Below are 18,193 nucleotides of genomic sequence, written 5' to 3'. Positions count from 1 at the left end.
AATGTTAGTAAAGTGCCAGGTACAGAGTAAATTCCCAGTAAAATGAAATTATCCTCAGAGGTAGGGAGTTCAGATTTCTTTCATTAGAGGAAGTATATTAGTACATTAAAATTAAAATGACCCCAGGCCAGGCGCAGTGGCTCACATCTGTAATCCCAGCACTTTGGAAGGCCGAGGCGGGTGGATTGCTTGAGGTCAGGAGTTCAAGACCATCCTGACCAACATGGTAAAACTCTGTCTCCACTAAAAATACAAAAATTAGCCGGACATGGTGGCGGGCGCCTGTAATCTCAGCCACTCGGAAGGCTGAAGCAGGAGAATCACTTGAAGCCAGAAGGCAGAAGTTGCAGTGAGCGGAAATCGCTCACTGGGTGACAGTGGGAGACTCTGTCTCAAAAAATAATAATAAATAAAATAAAACCCAAAAATAATAATAAAATAAAACCCAAACTGCATGTCAAAAAAGGGTACATTTTGAATGTTTTTAACATGACTTTCACCACTTACAAAAGTATAGGATCAACTAATTGTGTTATTCCTAAAGGCATAAGAGGATTCTAAAAATATATATATAAGGTTGAATGATGAACTTATTATAATCATATCTGACAATTATTTTTAAAGGAGATATTCTCAAATATCCAAATTTGACGCCCTTGTGATGGTGAGGTCCAGAGGAAAAGGGTCTCTTGATCCTTGCTGCTATGGTCCTTAAATATCCTTTGGAGTTAGCCTCAAATCTAATACAAACCCTTTGGTAATTTGAAATACTATACGACTAACTGAAGTTAATTTCTCCAACACTTATTATTACCTTCTAATATTTATAATAATCTATTTAGACTGTTAGGATTAGAAAGGACCTCACTGAAATGATCTCTCCTCTGATGCTCCCTTCTTACCAAAGAAAAAGCTGAGGACAAGGCGATAAAGGCAATTTGCCCTAAGTTACACAGCAAATCAGTGACTGGGATTAGATTAGAACCCAGAAATGAGTACTGGTTCAGTGGGCTTGCAAAGGCAAGTGATGTCATTGCAACTGCCCAGTGGGTTCACCTTGCCCACCACCTAAACAGAGCCCATTTATCAAGACAGGGGAATTGTAATGGAGAAAGATTAATTCACACTGAGCCAGCTGTGCAGGAAACTGGAGTTTTATTATTATTCAAATTAGTCTCCTTGAGCATTTGGGAATCAGAGTTAAGGACAACTGGTGGGTGGGGGGAAGCCAGTGAACCAGGAGTGCTGATTGGTTAGGTAGGAGATGAAATAATGGGAAGTTGAAGCTGTTCTCTTGCACTGAGTTAGTTTCCTGGTGGGGGCCGTAAGATCAGGTGAGCCAGTTTATCGATCTGGGTGGTACCAGCTGATCCATCAAGAGGAGTCTGCAAAATATCTCAAGCACTGATCTTATAAGCAGTTTAGGGAGAGTCAGAATCTTGGCCTCCAGCTGCGTGACTCCTAAACCATTATTTCTAATCTTGTGGCTAATTTGTTACTCCTGTTAAGGCAGTCTAGTCCCCAGGCTAGAATAAGGTTTGTTTTGGGAAAGGGCTGTTATCATCTTTGTTTTAAACTATAAACTAAATTCCTCCCAAAGTTAGTTCAGCCTATGCCCAGGAAGGAACAAGGACAGCTTGAAGGTTAAGAAGCAAGATGGAGTCCATGAGGTTAGTCATGGTCTCCGTCATAATTTTGGAAAGGTGGTTTCATCATCATTACTAACTTCCTTGGTCGTTGAAAAAATGGTAGGATTCATGATATCACAACAAATTATAAGGATATGTGATAATTTTGAGATGTGACATTCCAACCACCCCCACTGATAGATATGAAAATTTGGCCCAATATTTCAAGCAGTAGATGTAGGTCACAAGTTGCATGTGTCTTTCTTGCTCTGAAGTCTCAATAGTTTATACTGGCTGAAAGGTTAAGTCCTAAGGAATAGTAGGAGAGCTCTGGGAGATAGGAAGCTTGATTCTTCTTTCTTCTTCTTTTTTTTTAAAGACGGGGTTTCACCATGTTGGTCAGGCTGGTCTTGAACTCCCGACCTCAGGTGATCCACCAGCCTTGGCCTCCAAAGTGGTTGGATTACAGGCGTGAGCCACCACGCCAGGCCTTTTTTTTTTTTTTTTTTTTTTTTTTAAATAAAGATGGAGTTTCACCATGATGGCCAGACTGGTCTTGAACTCCTGACCTCAGGTGATCCACCCACCTGGGCCTCCCAAAGTGCTAGGATTATATGCATGAGCCACTGTGCCCGGCCCCCTCCGTTTTTGTTTTTGTTTTTTTTTTTTTTTTTAGATGGGGTTTCACCGGCCGGGCGCAGTGGCTCAAGCCTGTAATCCCAGCACTTTGGGAGGCCGAGGCGGGTGGATCACGAGGTCAAGAGATCGAGACCATCCTGGTCAACATGGTGAAACCCCATGTCTACTAAAAACACAAAAAATTAGCTGGGCATGGTGGCGCGTGCTTGTGATCTCAGCTACTCAGGAGGCTGAGGCAGGAGAATTGCCTGAACCCAGGAGGTGGAGGTTGCGGTGAGCCGAGATCGCGCCATTGCACTCCAGCCTGGGTAACAAGAGTGAAACTCTGTCTCAAAAAAAAAAAAAAAAAAAAAAGATGGGGTTTCACCAAGTTGGTCAGGCTGGTCTTGAACTCCCAACCTCAGCCTCCAAAGTGCTTGAATTACAGGCATGAGCTACCACGCCCAGCTGATTCTTCTTCTTTTCTTTTTTTTTGAGTTGGAGTTTTGCTCTTATCACCCAGGCTCGAGTGCAATGGCATGATCTTGGTGACTCACTGCAACATCCGCCTCCCAGATTCAAGTGATTCTTCTGCCTCAGCCTTCTGAGTAGTTGGGACTACCAGCATGTGCCACCACACCCGGCTAATTTTGTATTTTTAGTAGAGATGGGGTTTCGCCATGTTAGCCAGGCTGGTTTGGAACTCCTGACTTCAAGTGATCCATCCACCTTGGCCTTCCAAAGTGCTAGGATTACAGGCATGAGCCACAGTGCCTGGCCTGTTCATTTGATATATAGGATATATATCATATGTCTCAAAAAAAGAGATTTTTCATATCTCTTTATTTTTTCAATTAACATTTTTTTTCTGTGTAACATACAAAAAATTACCCTTGATTATATGATAATGATGCCTTAACTAATAAGTTGGAGCCTAAAGGCATTTCCTCAACCTCAAATGTAGCACCTGAAAGAAGTTGTTAATATTGTGACACCAGGAGCCTGTAGGAGCCAAGACTGTAACAGCGAATAGAATCATTAGATTGGGTTTAAGAGTGGGGAGTGCTTGGGACAGCAGTACATGGAAGATCACATGCTCCACTGAAAGGATACTTACTACTCAGCTCTGATCACCGCCATTCAGAAATGCAGGGCCCACTGTTGCCCAAACTTCCAGTTTTCAAAAGAAACCAGAAGTCCAAGCCGGGCGCGGTGGCTCAAGCCTGTAATCCCAGCACTTTGGGAGGCTGAGGCGGGTGGATCACGAGGTCAAGAGATCGAGACCATCTCGATCAACAAGGTGAAACCCCATCGCTACTAAAAATACAAAAAATTAGCTGGGCATGGTGGCGCATGCCTGTAATCCCAGCTACTCAGGAGGCTGAGGCAGGAGAGTTGCCTGAACCCAGGAGGCGGAGGTTGCAGTGAGCCGAGATCGCGCCATTGCACTCCAGCCTGGGTAACAAGAGCGAAACTCCGTCTCAAAAAAAAAAAAAAAAAAAAAAAAAAAACTAGAAGTCCATATTTTCATGTGAAATTGCCTGATTTAAAAAAAAAAGTTAGAAACAAATTAAACATTTTAGAGTATCTGGTAGTTAAAAAGTGACAATGGGCTAAATCTAGTCCACAGGCTGCCTATTTGCAATCTTTGTGTTGGATGGTTGCTGGTCAAAAGCCCAGAAGTTAGCAATCTATCACTAAATTATGAAGGCTGTCCATCTTTCAATTTAGCCCCTAGAGAACTCCCAAGGGAAGAGAAACAGGTTTTATTAAGTAAAAATCAAAACCTGCCAGAACTAAACTTTCCAGAAGCTTTACCTCAGTTTTCTTGGTGGGACTAGAAAGAAAGAGGATCCAAGTGTCAGAGATGTGTGAACCAAAGCGACTCCGTCTTGAATAGGAGCTAGGTAAAATTAGGCTGAATTTTACCTAGCTCTGGGCTGCATTCCCAGATGGTTAAAGCATTTTAAACCACAGGATGAAATAGGAGGTCAGCACAAAATACAGGTCATAAAGGCCTTGCTGATAAAATAGTTTGCAGTAAAGAAGCCAACTAAAACCCACCAAAACTAAGACGGTGACCAGAGTGTCCTCTGGTTGTCCTCACTGCTACACTACCACCAACACCATAACAGTTTATAGATGGTCAGGAAGTATATGGTCTACAAAGGGGAGGCATGAATAATCCACCCCTTGTTTAGGATATAATTGTAAGAGTTAACAAAAGAGGAAATAAACAGGAAAAGTGGCCCAACAGTCAAAGACAGTTTTATTTTGGAGAATAAGCCTGAGAAGGGCTTCTGGCCAGTTTTGGTCAGGATCCTTCTCTCTTGCAAACTAAGGGTATTTAAGGGTTTGGGGTGGGAGAGCTTATTGCAGGCTCAGAATATTTCTGTGTAAGGGAGAGATTTATTGCAGAGTTGGAATGTCTCTGGTCAGAGGGGAGGTTATCTCAGGGTTGGCATGTTCCTGGTTGGAGTGGGGGTTTATCTCAGGGTTGGAAAGTTTCTGGTCATGCTGGCATTAGCCACTAGGCTGATGTTTTTGAGCTGGATTTAGGTGGTTTTTAATCAAGGAGAACTTACAATGGTGGTGTTTGTCCAAGATGGTGATGCTCCTGCTCTGTCAATTTAGTCCCTATAGTTAAAAAAGGGTGAGGGACAGTGTGTTCTTTTTTTTTTTTTTTTTTTTTTTTTTTTTTTTTTTTTTGAGACGGAGTTTCGCTCTTGTTACCCAGGCTGGAGTGCAATGGCACGATCTCGGCTCACCGCAACCTCCGCCTCCTGGGTTCAGGCAATTCTCCTGCCTCAGCCTCCTGAGTAGCTGGGATTACAGGCACGCGCCACCATGCCCAGCTACTTTTTTTTTTTTTTTTTTTGTATTTTTAGTAGAGACGGGGTTTCACCATGTTGACCAGGATGGTCTCGATCTCTTGACCTTGTGATCCACCCGCCTCGGCCTCCCAAAGTGCTGGGATTACAGGCTTGAGCCACCGCGCCCGGCCGGGACAGTGTGTTCTTTTTGGCTACTTTCTGCTCATGGGGGTGCAGGGAGTTCTTTGGTCTTACATCGACTATAGGAGTAACGCCATCTGTAGATGTTCCTGGGTAGTTTTCTGTGAGATGGCCATGATACTGTCAGTGAAAAATCTTTTAAAAAGGTTAATAAGGCAGGGTAAGAACATTAGTCCTAGGCTTATTATTGGGAAAGGGCCCAGGAATGGGATGACCCATGTTATGATTTTGTTCCCAGATAATCTATTTGGTTGTTTTGGTATTCCCTTAGCTTTTCAGCCCTTTCTTTATGTTTTTCAGCAGCATCTCTTACTAGGTCTGACTGGTTGAGATAGAAGCAGCGTTCCTTACCCAATGAGAGGCAGAGGCCCCCCTTTTCAGCCGTTATAAGTTCTAATCCCCATCTATTTTGGAGGACTACTCCAGCCAAGCAGTCTAGCTGGTCTTGGACTCTTGTAAGGCTTTGGGTTATATCTTCTAATGAACCCCAAGTTCTGTTGAAAGAGCTTTAAAGTATGTCACGCCTATAATCCTAGCACTGTGGGAGGCCGAGGTGGGTGGATCACCTGAGGTCAGGAGTTCAAGACCAGCCTGGTCATCATGGTGAAACCCCATCTTTATTAAAAAAAAAAAAAAAAAAAAAAAGGAAGAAAGAAAGAAAAACAAGGAAGTGGCCAATCTGCCTGCTCCCAATCCAAGTCTGGAGGTTATACCTAAGGCGGCCATCAAAGGAATGACTTGGATGGCCCTCCTTCTAACATATTGAATGGATGGAATGGGCAAAGGTCGATTAGGAAGAACTAGTCCAATGGAAGGAGAAAGATAAACCAGGGTACAGGTTCTGGTCCAGTTGGTGGGGAGACAAAGACATGTGTAGGTGCCGCACAAAAAGAACAAGTCTTTGTCATAAATACAGGTGGATATATGGAAAGAAAACCAGTGAATTAAAGATGGGATTTTTTTCTTTCCTGTGGTTCATTAGTCCAGGTGGACAAGGAGGAGGCCAGGGAGACACCTACTATAGTAGAGGTATGGGAAGACATTTTTTATTACACATTTAATGTGATTGGATGTTGCACCATTGTTATTGGGCCATGGAAAAAGTTGGGCACTAGGGAACGGACACGTTAGGCTGGAGGCATTGGTTGAGAGAGAGGCTGTAAAACAAATTGGTTACAGAAATGCTCCATTTGCTTCAGGTGATACTTGGTAGTCAACTCAGTTTGATGTCAGAGGGTGTTTAACAATGATAGTGCGGTTGCATTGGTTAGGTGTTAAGGACCCTATAGGGAAATTTCCCTCGGAGGCTGAAAAGCAAAGTGAGGCTTGTTGTAAAAGATAGGGTGGGTTTAGTTTTGGGTCCTTCAGTGAGAGGGCTTTGGGGTTTGAGGTGTTGTGGGAGCGGCAATAAGTTTGAAATCATTTGTGCCGGGTGCGGTGGCTCAAGCCTGTAATCCCAGCACTTTGGGAGGCCGAGGCGGGTGGATCACGAGGTCAAGAGATCAAGACCATCCTGGTCAACATGGTGAAACCCCGTCTCTACTAAACACACAAAAATTAGCTGGGTATGGTGGCGCACGCCTGTAGTACCAGCTACTAGGGAGGCTGAGGCAGGAGAATTGCCTGAACCCAGGAGGCGGAGGTTGCGGTGAGCCGAGATCGCGCCATTGCACTCCAGCCTGGGTAACAAGAGTGAAACTCCGTCTCAAAAAATCTCAAAAAAAAAAAAAAAAGAGATCGAGACTATCCTGGTCAACATGGTGAAACCCCATCTCTACTAAAAATAGAAAAATTAGCTAGGCGCGGTGGCACGTGCCTGTAGTCGCAGCTACTCGGGAGGCTGAGGCAGGAGAACTGTGTGAACCCGGGAGGCGGAGGTTGCAGTGAGCCGAGGTCTCGCCGCTGCATTCCAGCCTGGCTCCCAGCGACGGAGCGAGACTTTGTCTCAAAAAAAAAAAAAAAAAAAAAAAAAAGAAAAGAAAAAGAAAAAAGAAATAATTTGTTAGCTTGATTGGCCCTAGAAGTGGAATACGTAATCACTGACCAGGGTATCAGCTCTCTTAAAAAAAGGAAGCTCCTTTTTTTGGAGTTTATAGATTAATGTTTCCTGTTAAAGGGTTATGAAAGGGTGTAGGAAGGACTGTGCAAGCTGAGGAAGACAGCAATAAGCACATCCAGCATTCCAGAGCAAAAGAAGAGTTAGCTTGCAGCAAGAGGGACCATGTAAGGCTTATAGAGTGTTCTAGTTTGAGAGCAGTGAGGAGTGGTTGTACCCAAGAGGTTGATGTGATTAGGAAAGTTATATTGAAAGAAACAAGCAAAAGGAGAAAAAAAGTTATTTGAATGGGAGTAAAGTCCTGGTAAGGAGCTGATCAGGATGTATAGTGGGAGTTTTGTATGGGTACCAATAAAGGTCTGTAACAAGGTTGGTTAGGAAGCAATGAAAGTTTGGGAGAGAAAGAGACATAAGGGATTTATGTGTATTTCTCTTCTTTTCCCTCTGGGATTTGGGTGAGGCAAAGGGAAGTGTATCCTGTGGAGACACAAGAGCATAAGAGAAGGCTAAAGGGGTTTTAGATTTGGTTGTTTGGGTATGTGGTGAAGGGAAGTCTTTTTTTCCACTTTAGTTTTTATCAATAAAATAGAAATGTAAACTCAGACAACTGCTTTATTCTTTATTCTTGCGTCTAATCTGACTGGAGTAGCAATTCTTTATAAAAGGACTTAGGTGAGAACTGTCGATATGTCAGTTCCATGAAAAACTGTAGGTTGGAATATCTTAAAAAGAGCAAATTAAATGTGAGAAAGCACAGAAATCTCTCCCCCCAAAAAGAGGGACCTCCTTTAATAGTCTTTAACATAGCTCATTTGCAATTATATGAAAATCCATCAAGATCAATCATGTTGCACAATCCCTAGAGGCTAAAACTGAGGGAACTCATGTATAATTTTCACAGTGTCATTGTAAAATCCAAGATTAAAAGGTTGATTGTTTTCTTTAAACTGGACATAAGATGCACACATGATGGTGGCCTTGTGGTTACTTTTCCAACCACTTCCATAATTCTAGATATCTAGATATTTCTTTTTTTTTTTTTTTTTTTTGAGACAGAGTTTTGCTCTTGTTACCCAGGCTGGAGTGCAATGGCGCGATCTCGGCTCACTGCCGCAACCTCTGCCTCCTGGGTTCAGGCAATTCTCCTGCCTCAGCCTCCCCAGTAGCTGGGATTATAGGCACACCCCACCATGCCCAGCTAATTTTTTGTAATTTTAGTAGAGACGGGGTTTCACCATGTTGACCAGGATGATCTCGATCTCTTGACTTTGTGATCCACCCACCTCGGCCTCCCAAAGTGCTGGGATTACAGGCTTGAGGCACCGTGCCGGGCCTTCTTTTTTTTTTTAAAGACGGGGTTTCACCATGTTGGTTGGGCTGGTCTTGAACTCCCGACCTCAGGTGATCCACCTGCCTTGGCCTCCAAAGTGCTTGGATTATAGGCATGAGCCACCATGCCCAGCCAGTTCCAGAGATTTCTTCATCAAGGGGTTCCATCAACTTGGTGCTTCCATTTTTTTCCTTCTCCATCTGAAAGAATAAATATTTTTCCAGTAGGATGAATCTTTTCCAGTTTCTCTATGAAGCTGACAGGCTTGTTGATGAACTGAGCTAGCATGCTGGCATGGATGTGCGAACTGGGCAACTTCATCATGTCCACCATGATTATGGTCCAAGACTGTGGTGAGTGGGAAACCCACAGATGACTGAAACTCGGGAAGTCTGTTTTCTTGAGAGAAGTATAATGAAACCAGTCGGGGAGTCTCTGAAATTTTGCTCCCATGGATGTAGTAAGGATGATCTGGTCAGGTCCCTTCCATTTAGGAGTGAGCAGGGAATTGGGGTTAAGACTGGGATCTTTTTTTTTTTTTTTTTTTTTTTTTTTTGAGACGGAGTCTCGCTCTTGTTACCCAGGCTGGAGTGCAATGGCGCGATCTCGGCTCACAGCAACCTCCGCCTCCTGGGTTCAGGCGATTCTCCTGCCTCCGCCTCCTGAGTAGCTGGGATTACAGGCACGCGCCACCATGCCCAGCTAATTTTTTGTATTTTTAGTAGAGACGGGGTTTCACCATATTGACCAGGATGGTCTCGATCTCTTGACCTCGTGATCCACCCGCCTCGGCCTCCCAAAGTGCTGGGATTACAGGCGTGAGCCACCGCGCCCGGTTTAGAAGACTGGGATCTTCTACCAGAACCCAGTCTTCTGGCTCTAGGAAGGGATTAGGGGAGTCATCGACAGGCTGTGGCAGGTATTTGTCAACATATTTCCAAAATGAAACAGAGGATGGTATACAGAAGAGGGGAAACAGGAGGAGTTGGGTGAGGTGGACCTGACCTTGAGGTGCAACAAAAAAGGCAAGTGGTCTCCTATATGTGAGTTCAAAGGGGCTGAGCATTAAAGGTTTATGTGGGAGCACGAGAATTTTTAGAAGGGCCAAAGGTAAAAGTATAACCCAGTCTTTTTGTTGTTGTTGTTTTTGTTTTTTAAGAGAGGTAGTTTCACTCTTGTTGCCCAGACTGGAGTGCAATGGCGCGATTTTGGCTTACTGCGACTTGCGCTTCCCAGGTTCAATTCTCCCCTCGCGGCCTCCTGAGTAGCTGGGGTTACAGGTGCCCACTACGACGCTGCTAATTTTTTGTATTTTTATTTTTACATTTATTTGTATTTTTATTTTTTTGAGACAGTTTCACTCTTGTTGCCCAGGCTGGAGTGCAATGGAGCAATTTCGGCCCACTGCCACCTCTGCCTCCTGGGTTCAAGCGATTCTCCTGCCTCAGCCTCCAGAGTAGCTGGGATTACAGGCATGTGCCACCATGCCCGGCTAATTTTGTATTTTTATTTATTTATTTATTTGAGATGGCGTTTCACTCTTGTTGCCCAGGCTGGAGTGCAATAGCACGATCTTGGCTCATTGCAACCTCTGCCTCCCATGTTCAAGTGATTCTCCTGCCTCAGCCTCCTGAGTACCCGGGATTACAGGCATGCACCACCACACCTGGCTAATTTTGCATTTTTAGTAGAGACGGGGTTTCTCCATGTTGGTCAGGCTGGTCTCAAACTCCCAACCTGAGGTGATCTGCCTGCTTCGGCCTCCCAAAGTGCTCGGATTACAGGCATGAACCACTGTGCCCAGCTAATTTTGTATTTTTAGTAGAGATGGGTTTCTCCATATTGATCAGGCTGGTCTCAAACTCCTGATTTCAGGTGATCTGCCTGCCTTGACCTCCTAAAATGTTGGGATTACAGGCATCAGCCACCGTGCCTGGCATTTCTTGTATTTTTAGTAGAGACAGGGTTTCGTCATCTTGGCCAGGCTGGTCTCAAACTACTGACCTCAGATAATCCACCTGCCTTGGCCTCCCAGAGTGTTGGGATTACAGGTGTGAGACACATAGGATACTCACTATGTGTCTGTAGTGAGTACCTGGTGAGGGTGTTTTTTTGGAATGTCATTCATTTTTTCAACTTTTCCTGAAGATTGAGGTTGATTATGGGATGTGTAGCTTCCAGGTGATTTGTAGGACTTGTGCAAGTGTTTGAGTAATTTGAGAAATGAATTCAGGACTACTATCAGATTGAAAAGAAGGAGGCACGCAGAACCTGGGGATGATTTCTATTATTAATTTGGAGGTGACAGTAGAAGCTGGTTTGTTGGTTGTCAGAAAAGCCTCAACCCATCCCAAAAAGGTATCAACTAGAACTAAATGAAATCAAGGGCAGGCACATGGTTCACACCTGTAATTCCAGCACTTTGGGAGGCTGAGATGGGTCGATCACCTGAGGTCAGGAGTTCAAGACCAGCCTGACCAATATGGTGAAACCCCGTCTCAACTAAAAAATACAAAACTTAGCTGACCATGGTGGCAGGTGCCTGTAATCCCAGTGACTTGGGAGGCTGAGGCAGGAGAATCGCTTGAACCCAGAAGGTGGAGGTTGCAGTGAGCTGAGATTGTGCTATTACACTCCAGCCTGGGCGGCAGAGCAAGACTGCATCTCAGAAAAAAAAAAAAAAAAAAAAAAAAAAAAGAAATCAAACCTTTTTTACTAGGGGAATATGGGTAAAATCAATTTATCAGTCCTGTCCTGGAAGGTGTTCCCTGGCTTGATGGGTTGGGAAAGAAGGGGGTGTAGTGTTAGAGTTAGGGGAAGCTTTCTGGCAAATAGAGCATTGATGGGAAATGACTTTTAACTGTTCCTTTATATCTGGGGTTATGGGTACATGGAAACTTAAGAAATGTTGTAGAGGGCAATGGCTGGTGAGGAAGAGGTTGTGAATATCCCATAAAAAAAGTTGGTTTTTCAGGGTCAGGTAGGACTAATTTGTTTTGTATGGGCCAGTAAGGGAGTTTGAATTGTGCCTCCGCCATGATAAGTTGTTGTATTTGGTGTTCTGGATAAAAGGAAGGAATATGTTGTATGAGGGGAAATAGGGACTGGGAAATTGGGTGATTAGTTGAGGCATGGTTTTCCCAATAGGCAATCTCACAATTGCCTAAAGAAATGTAGTTTTTATCTGATTGATATCTTTGCAATGGATAAGTAAAACCTTTCCTGGAAGTAAAGCTGCCTTTAGTAGATAATGGATTGGTTTTCTATTAATGATAGTATTTTCCTTAGCTATGAGATAGCCCTGCTTGCTCCAAACTTGGATATTGGAATGGGTGATGTTATAGGCATATTTAGAATTGGTGTATATATTAACTTGTGTGTTTTTTGCTAGGGTTGGTGCTCTCATTAGGGTAACTAATTCTGCTTATTGGCAAGATGTGCCCAAAGGCATGGGGGAAACCTCTACAACTCTTCTAGGTGGGAGAGAGTGGGTATCATCATGATATCCCTCAGTAATGGCATATCCTGCTTGGAGGGGAGGGTTTTTTGTTGTGCTGCCATCTATAAACCAATCTGGGGCTCCCTTTATGTGAGTGGAAGTAAGACAGGAGAATCGCTTAAACCTAGGAGGTGGAGGTTGCAATGAGAAGAGATCATGCCATTGCACTCCAGCCTGGGCAACAAGAGTGAAACTGACTCAAAACAAACAAGCAAAAAAACAAGACCCAACATATTGCTGCCTGCAAGAGACTCACCTCATCATTAAAGACAAACAGAAGCAAAGTTAAAGAATGGAAAAAGATATTCTATGCAAACAGAAACTGAAAGTAAGCAGGAGTAGCCACACTTATATCAAATAAAATAGACCTTAAGTCAAAAACTGTAAAAAGAGACAAGTTAGTGTGTATGACAAAGGGATCAATTTAGCAGGAGGATATAACAATTATTAGTTATATGTGCCCAACACCAGAGCACCCAAATATGTAAAACAAATATTACTAGAGCTAAAGAGAGAGATAGACTGCGTACAATAATAGTAGGGGACCTCAACACCCCACCCTCAACAATGGACAGATCATTTAGCTAGAAAACCAACAAAGAAACATCAGACTTTAGCTACACCATAGACCAAATGACTTAATAGACATTTATAGAACATTCCATCCAACAACTACAGAATATACATTCTTCTCAACTGAACATTATCCAGGATAGACCATATATTAGGCCACTACACAAATCTTAGCAAATTTAAGAAGACAGATCATAGCACGTATCTTTTTAGACTACAACATGCTATAAAATCAACAATAAGAAAAATTTCAGAAATTGTACACATATGTGGAAGGTAAACAAGATGATCCTGAATAACCAATTGGTCAATGAAGAAATTAAAGTGGATTTTTGGCTGGGCACGGTGGCTCAAGCCTGTAATCCCAGCACTTTGGGAGGCCGAGGTGGGTGGATCACGAGGTCAAGAGATCGAGACCAGCCTGGTCAACATGATGAAACCCCGTCTCTACTAAAAATACAAAAAATTAGCTGGGCATGGTGGCGTGTGCCTGTAATCCCAGCTACTCAGGAGGCTGAGGCAGGAGAATTGCCTGAACCCAGGAGGCGGAGGTTGCGGTGAGCCAAGATCGTGCCATTGCACTCCAGCCTGGGTTAACAAGAGCGAAACTCTGTCTCAAAAAAAAAAAAAAAAAAAAAAAAATCAAAAAAAAAAAATAAAGTGGATTTTTTTTTTTTTTTTTTTTTTTTTTTTTTTTTTTTTTTTTTTTGAGGCAGAGTCTCCCTCTGTTGTTCAGGCTGGAGTGCAATGGTGTGGTCTTGGCTTACAGCAACCTCCACCTCCTGGGTTCAAGTGATTCTCCTGCCTCAGCCTCCCAAGTAACTGGGACTACAGGTGTGTGCCACCAAGCCCACCTAATTTTTTGTATTTTTATTAGAGGCAGGGTTTCACCGTGTTAGCAAGGATGGTCTCAAGCTCCTGACCTCGTAATTTGTCTGCTTTGGCCTCCCAAAGTGCTAGAATGACAGGCGTGAGCAACCGTGCCCTTCCTTCCTTTTTTCCTTCTTTCCCCTTTCCTTTTTCTTTCTTTCTCTTTCTTTCTTTCTTTCTTTCTTTCTTTCTTTCTTTCTTTCTTTCTTTCTTTCTTTCTTTCTTTCTTTCTCTCTCTTTCTTTTTTCTTTTTCTTGTTTCACTTTATCACCTAGGCTACAGTGAAGTGCTGTGATCATAGCTCACTGAAGCCTGTAGCTCCTTCACTCAAGCAATCTGCCTGCCTCAGCCGCCTGAGTAGTTGCGACTACAGGCATGTGTCACCATGCCTGGCTAAAAAAGATATTTCTTTCTCTCTCCCCCTCTCTCTCTCTCTCTTTTTTTTTTTTTTTTTTTTTAAGACAGAGTCTTGCTCTGTCACCCAGGCTGAAGTGCAATGACACAATCTCAGCAACCTTCACCAGCAATTCTCATGCCTCAGCTCCCTGAGTAGCTGGGATACAGGCATGTGCCACCACACCTGGCTGATTTTTTGTATTTTTAGTGGAGACGGAGTTTCACTATGTTGACCAGGCTGGTCTTGAACTCCTGGCCTCAAGAGATCTACCCTCTGGCCGGGCACAGTGGCTCACACCTGTAATCCCAGCACTTTGGGAGGCCAAGGCAGGTGGATCAGGAGATCAGGAGATGGCCAACTATCCTGGCCAACTTGGTAAAATCTGTCTCTATTAAAAATAAAAAAATTTAGGTGGGTGTGGTGGTGCATGCCTGTAGTCCCAGCTACTCGGGAGGCTGAGGCAGGAGAATCACTTGAACCCAGGAGGTGGAGGTTGCAGTGAGCCGAGATCATGCCACTGCACTCCAACCTGGTGACAGAGCAAGACTCCATCTCAGAAAAGAAAAAGAGAGAGAGAGAGAGAGAGAGAGAGAGAGAGAGAGAGAGAGAGAGAGAGATCTACCCTCCTTGGCCTCCCAGAGAGCTGTGATTACAGGTGTGAGTCACCATGCCTGGCCAAGAAGAACTATTTCTAATAAACTACCTAACCATGCACCTCAAAAAACTAGAAAAACAACAACAAAAAAAACACTAAACCTAAAACTGATAGAAGGGAGGAAATAATGAAGCTCAGAGCAGAAAGAAAAACATAAAGACTAAAAAAAATTTCAAAAGGTCAGTGAAATCAAGAGTTGGTTTTTTGAAAATAATCAACAAACCTTTAGCTAGACTAACAAGCAAAAAAGAGAAAAGACCCAAATAAATAAAATGACAGATGAAAACGAAGACACTGTAACTGATATCACAGGAACACAAAGGACCATAAGAGACTATCATGAACAACTGTATGCCAACAAACTTGAGAAGATTAAATTCCTGGACAAATACAACCTGCCAAGATTATATGAGGAAGCAATAGAAAATCTTAACAGACCAATAACGAGTGAGGAAACTGAAACTGTAATTAAAAAGTCTTCTGGCCGGGCACGGTGGCTCAAGCCTGTAATCCCAGCACTTTGGGAGGCCGAGGCGGGTGGATCACGAGGTCAAGAGATCGAGACCATCCTGGTCAACATGGTGAAACCCCGTCTCTACTAAAAATACAAAAAATTAGCTGGGCATGGTGGCACGTGCCTGTAATCCCAGCTACTCAGGAGGCTGAGGCAGGAGAATTGCCTGAATCCAGGAGGCGGAGGTTGCGGTGAGCCGAGATCGCGCCATTGCACTCCAGCCTGGGTAACAAAAGTGAAACTCCGTCTCAAAAAAAAAAAAAAAAAAAGTCTTCCATCAGAAAAACTCCAAAGCTGGGTACAGTGGCTCATGCCTGTAATCCTAGCACTTTGGGAGGCTAAGGTGGGTGGATCACCTGAGGTCAGGAGTTTGAGACCAGCCTGGTCAACATAGTGAAGTCCCATCTCTACCACACACTTGTGATCCCAGCTACTTGGGAGGCTGAGGAAGAAGAATCACTTGAACCCAGGAAGTGGAGGTTGCGGTGAGCTGAGAATGTACCACTGCACTCCATCCTGTGTGACAGGAGCAAGAATCTATCTGGAAAAGTAAAAATAAAAAAATTCCAAAACAGAAACACATCTTGGACCCAATGGCTTCACTGCTGAATTCTTTTTTTTTTTTTTTTTGAGATGGAGTTTCACTCTTGTTGCCCAGGCTAGGTGCAATGGCACGATCTTGGCTCACTGCAGCCTCCACCTCCCAGGTTCAAGCGATTAGTCTGGCTAATTTGTTTTTTTGTTTTTTTTTGAGACAGAGTTTCGCTCTTGTTACCCAGGCTGGAGTGCAATGGCACGATCTCGGCTCACCGCAACCTCCACCTCTTGGGTTCAGGCAATTCTCCTGCCTCAGCCTCCTGAGTAGCTGGGATTACAGGCACACGCCACCATGCCCAGCTAATGTTTTATATTTTTAGTAGAGACGGGGTTTCACCATGTTGACCAGGATGGTCTCGATCTCTTGTCCTCGTGATCCACCCGCCTCGGCCTCCCAACGTGCTGGGATTACAGGCTTGAGCCACTGCGCCCGGCCTAATTTGGTATTTTTATTAGAGATGGAGTTTCCCTATGTTGGTCAGACCGGTCTCAAACTCCTGACCTCAGGTGATCCGCTTGCCTCAGCCTCCCAAAATGCTGGGATTACAGGCATAAGCCACTGTGCCCAGCCTTCACTGCTGAATTCTACAAAACATTTAAAGAAAAACTAGTATCGATTATTCTCAAACCATTCCATAAAATTGAAAAGAAAGGAATACTTCCAAACTTATTTTAAGATGCCAGCATTTCTTTGATTCCAAACTGCACAAAGAAAAAACTAGAGCAACAACAAAACTACAAAATTTTATAGTTTTATATTTGACATTTAGATTTAGGCTCCATTTTGAGCGAATTGATGTGTGAGGTGAGCTTTAGTTCAATATGTGTATACATATATATTATATTTGCATATGTGTTGGGAAAAACAACAAAGGAGAAAGGACTTGGAGTGCCTACATAAATTGGTTATGAGTAACACATAAGGAACAATAAACTGCAGAAGGCCGCAGGAGGCTTCTGAGGAGGAAGGCTTCTCCATGTCTCATGTTCTGGTGCAGGATGACCTGGACCTGTTACCATAAACATTGTGCTCAAGGACGTAAAACCCCTTCGTAGCACTGTTATGTAGCCAGACGTATAGGCTCCTTGTAAGGCCTTCGCTCCATCAGCTGTACATAGGTAATAAGCTAAAGATAACCACATGTTCTTGTTTTGTGAAACTCCCAAACTGCCACTATTATCAGTCCTTAGGATGACACACACATTCCAGCTCACTGATTCAGTTCTGGCTCACTGATTCATCCACCATCGTTCCACCCCTACCCTATAGATCATAGTAATTGTAATCAAAAAATAGTGTGGATGATCAGAGCTTGGGACCTTCACTGTTTCCTCTAGAGTGATAAAGTGATGGCTCCCTGGTCCCACTGTCTCTCTTAATTTGTCTTTTTCTCATTCTTTTGTCTCCACTGAACTTGGGGTACCCACAGGTGATATAGGGCTGGCTTCCTACATTCTAGTGCCTAACATGGGGCTCATGGATTCCCTACGTTCTGGCACTCAATCCCTACACATATGGATTTCCAATTGTTCAAACACCATATGTTGAAAAAAAAAAAGACTGCTGTCTCTTCACTGAATTTCCCTTTTACCTTTATCAAAAATGAATTGGCCATATTCACCTGCATTTCTCCTTGACTGTCTACTCTGTTACCTGAATCTGTGTGTCTATCTCTGTAAATACCACAATTATTTCTTCTTCTTCTTCTTCTTCTTCTTCTTCTTCTTCTTCTTCTTCTTCTTCTTCTTCTTCTCTTCTTCCTCTTCTTCATCTCCTCCTCCTCCTCCTCATCTTCTTCTTCCTCCTCCTATTCCTCTACCTCCTCCTCCTCATCTTCTTCCTCTTCTTCTTTCTTCTTCTTCTTCTTCTTCTTCTTCTTCTTCTTCTTCTTCTTCTTCTTCTTCTTCTTCTTCTTCTTCTTCTTCCTCTTCTTCTTCTTCTTCTTCTTCCTCTTCTTCATCTTTTCCTCCTCCTCCTCCTCCTCATCTTCTTCTTCTTCCTCCTCCTATTCCTCTTCCTCCTCCTCCTCTTCTTCTTCCTCTTCTTCTTTCTTCTTTCTTCTTCTTCTTCTTCTTCTTCTTCTTCTTCTTCTTCTTCTTCTTCTTCTTCTTCTTCTTCTTCTTCCTCTTCCTCTTCCTCTTCCTCTTCCTCTCCCTCTCCCTCTCCCTCTCCCTCTCCCTCTCCCTCTTCCTCTTCCTCTTCCTCTTTTCTTTTTCTTGAGACAGACTCTGACTCTGTTGCCCAGGCCGGAGTGCAACAGTATGATCTTGGCTCACTGCAACCTCCATCCCCCACGTTCAAGCAATTCTTGTGTCTCAGCCTCCTGAGTAGCTGGGACTATGAGTGTCTGCTACCATACCTGGATAGTTTTTGCATTGTTAGTAGAGATGGGGTTTTGCCATATTTGCCAGGCTGGTCTCAAACTCCTGGCCTCTAATGAT

General features: G+C 43.6%; 1 pseudogene; it reads right to left on the bottom strand.

The window, feature by feature from the left end:
• Nucleotides 1-8,155: 8,155 nt before the first annotated feature.
• Nucleotides 8,156-8,979, bottom strand: LOC101053573 (replication protein A 14 kDa subunit-like; annotated as a pseudogene).
• Nucleotides 8,980-18,193: the final 9,214 nt, after the last annotated feature.

Source organism: Saimiri boliviensis, chromosome 11, assembly GCF_048565385.1.
Source record: "Saimiri boliviensis isolate mSaiBol1 chromosome 11, mSaiBol1.pri, whole genome shotgun sequence".
Taxonomy (NCBI): domain Eukaryota; kingdom Metazoa; phylum Chordata; class Mammalia; order Primates; family Cebidae; genus Saimiri; species Saimiri boliviensis.
Note: the sequence above shows the minus strand (reverse complement) of the source record. Positions and strands in the feature narration are given on the sequence as shown.